The following is a 3,133-nucleotide window of genomic DNA, read 5'->3' on the forward strand; positions in this document are numbered from 1 at the left end:
AATGACGTTACGCGCTCATAGTGACTCTAGTCTGAAAATGGGTCGTCATGAGCGATACGTGATTTGCGCGAAAAAATAGGAACGCGTATAAAAAGGTTGAAAGTCGTCGAAAGTAATCTATTCGAAAGGTCACCAGCAGAGTTACATAATAATTAAATTTATATTACAAATAAGTATTACAGCAGCAATCAAAATTAATACAACATACTGAAAATGTGTTTTGAATTCTTCCGCTATATATCCAGTGATAACTTTTCCTACAAAACTTTCAATTCGAAGTTTTTTTCTCTAATTTTCTTCTCTTTATAATCATAATTAAAGTGACATACAAATAAGTACCCTCTTCATTTTCTTCGTCGCTTGAAGATGAATGAATTACAAAACATCTTCCGAATCCTCGAATACAATTTCCATGCATTGTAATAATGTAGCTGTTGAATATCTATTATTAAAAATGTTAAATGTTCACACTTTTTGCTGCTCTGCACGGGTGGATTCGTCGTGTTTTTAATCTATCCTTTAAGGTTAAGAATTACACTTATAATAATCACAAGCGGCTCGAAATAAAATCATTGTTAGCGCGTTCACATTTCGGATCGATCATAAATCTCGTGAGCATTATTAGCGTCATGAGCATATTTCGGACCACAGTCCCAGTTTTGGACATTGTGCTGTCTGGGATACGACTGAATTCTTTTTGAACTCTCTCTTTTTTTGAATTCTTTGTGCTATCTTACACAGTACTTAACAGTACTTAACTTTGTGGTACTTACACAGTACTAAACTATATTAAGGAAAAAATACTTAAATATCCCTTAAATAAATTTTCAAGTATTTTTAATTAATTAAATTAAATTTAATTAAATTTAAACATATCAAGAACGCGTAGCTATATAAAATTAATCAAGCTACGTATAAATCTCCCTTTTCTTTTCTTATTGAAGACACTCCCTTTATAGAAATATCATTGATAATTACTTATTTTCAGTATTAAAAATACTGGATAATAAGTAATTATCAATGATTCTTAGTATATTTCTATAAGGGTCAGCACAGAGAATTAAAAAAAAAATTCAAAAAGAATTCAGTCACGCGTATGTTATCAATTCTGAGTTCATTTTCAGATGCAAAAAAGAATTCTTCAGAGTTCAGTTCAATAAAAAGAGAATTCTTTTTACATCTAAAAATGAACTCAGAATTGGTGACGTACGACTTCTTTTTGAATTCTCTGTGCTATCTGGGAATTTCATAAATTGCACATCCCTACTCAAACCGCGCGCGTACCCTCCTCCTTCCTCCACCGTCTCCTCCTAGCGGACGTCTATCGACCGACGCGGCGATAGCGTTGGCGTCGACGGTGGCACCCCTCAACCAGCGCCCGTGCACGGGGAAATGGCGGCTGCATAGCCGACGACGCACCGTCCTCACCGCAGCCGTTTTGTGTGGCGCGCGCGCGCGACGTCGAGTCACGACGGGACGAGAAGGACCGATCATACGGGGCGAGCGTGACGACGATGGCAATGTCGAATCTCTACTCGAAGATCTCCACCAAGCCGATGAAGCGCTTTCAGGACAACGTTGCGGTCAAGCAGACCAATGCCTGGGTGAACGGTGAGAAAAAGACCGACGGGTATAGGTAGATAAGGACAGATCGCGTTTGTCGGGCAAATCCGCTATTTATACTTGGTTCTCTTGCGGAGAGAGAATCCGCGAGAGGTGAAGGACCTCGGGAAGTCGCCGATCGCGCGCGATATCCGTCCCGACCTCTCTCCGCGGGACCGCGCCAGAAATCTATATTTTCTGGGAACGCAATTTCGCAGGCAGCAGAACAGCGATTCGCGTGCCTTCGCCTATTTATTTGCGCGCCTCGTGACTCGGGCGCGGGAGGAACATCGGACGATAACCCCTGGATCCATAAAAATAAAGACGCCCAAGACCACACGTCGTCCACCAGCTGGAGAGTTGTGCGAGTAAAGATTCTTCGTCGCGCCAAACGATATCTCGATCTCTCAAAATTATGCCGTTTTCGGTACCGCTGCCTGACGCAACGAGGCGACCGATATTCAGCGTTATTTTCCGCCGACTGTCGTTGACTTTTGAATCCAGCCGCCGCGCACTTTCAGTTCAATCAGACTCGAAGGTTCGCAAGAGAACAATGTAGCGTGTAAAATCGCTATCGACAAATTGATCGTGTGTCGATATTTATTATACGCGACATAATCTATGCACGTGCAGCGCGACAATAATTTGACTCGAGCCACGTTCGTCTCTTCCGTAAACTTCGGCTGAGACGAGAGTGGTTCGTGTTCAGCGATTGACGGAAGATCTCTGGGCGATCTCCTGTCAGGATGTTCCACCGCGATTCGCTCCAATCTCGCCGACGTTCAAGATTCTATATTGATTTGCGCATTTGTTTACGTCGCGTCCTCGTGCGAGCGCGCTCGTCGTGTGACGCGGTTGCACTCGTTGCTGCGTCACGTGCGTCACGAAGTGCGAACGGAGATGCACGAGCGGAAACCGAGTAAAGGTCAGTACACACACACGCACACACAGTGCGTGATCAGTGAGGTGCGTCGCGCGTCGGTTGTGTCGCGCGTCGGTTGTGTCGCGCGTTTTTCGGCGTTCAACGGAATATCGTTGCTACGGTGATAAATTGAACGTCAGCGTATTCCTCGTAGCAGCTCAAGGCCCATGTTCTGAGCATCGATCATAAATCCTCTCACGTGACCCCGATCTTATCGATCTAGTATGAAATCACGAAAAGTGAATAATTTTGCGGTACCTCGGGAGACGATCACGAACCTCTTCTTATAAACTTGTAAAAAAATTAACATCTCCATATGTATCTTCAAGGTTAGATTTTTACCTCACGAGCTCACATCAGTGGAAAAGATTCGTAATTGATTCTCGATATTTATCGTTAAAAGCACCTCGTGACTCCTTCTGATTGACTGTAAGCCACTTTTGGGCCCAAGTGTTGGCAGAAAAAATTACGAGTCGCGCGTTGCTGATGCGCGTGTGTGAATAAACCTTACGAATCTCGATTTTTCCGAGCAAAACCGCAGACGGGTATTCAAACGCGGACGAGATCGCACGCGCTATGCCATCGTGACACAGGAATCAAGCCATCCCG

The 3,133-nt window shown here is 43.8% G+C and overlaps 1 protein-coding gene across 1 annotated transcript in view; it reads right to left on the reverse strand.

The window, feature by feature from the left end:
• LOC116841318 (transcription factor IIIB 90 kDa subunit) overlaps positions 1–3,133 on the reverse strand; it is a 21,523-nt gene that overhangs the window by 3,303 nt on the left and 15,087 nt on the right. The window lies entirely within an intron of this gene.

The sequence above is a fragment of the Odontomachus brunneus genome, unplaced genomic scaffold (assembly GCF_010583005.1).
Source record: "Odontomachus brunneus isolate Ranch 3 - 2012 unplaced genomic scaffold, Obru_v1 Obru_scaffold_015, whole genome shotgun sequence".
NCBI classification, from domain to species: domain Eukaryota; kingdom Metazoa; phylum Arthropoda; class Insecta; order Hymenoptera; family Formicidae; genus Odontomachus; species Odontomachus brunneus.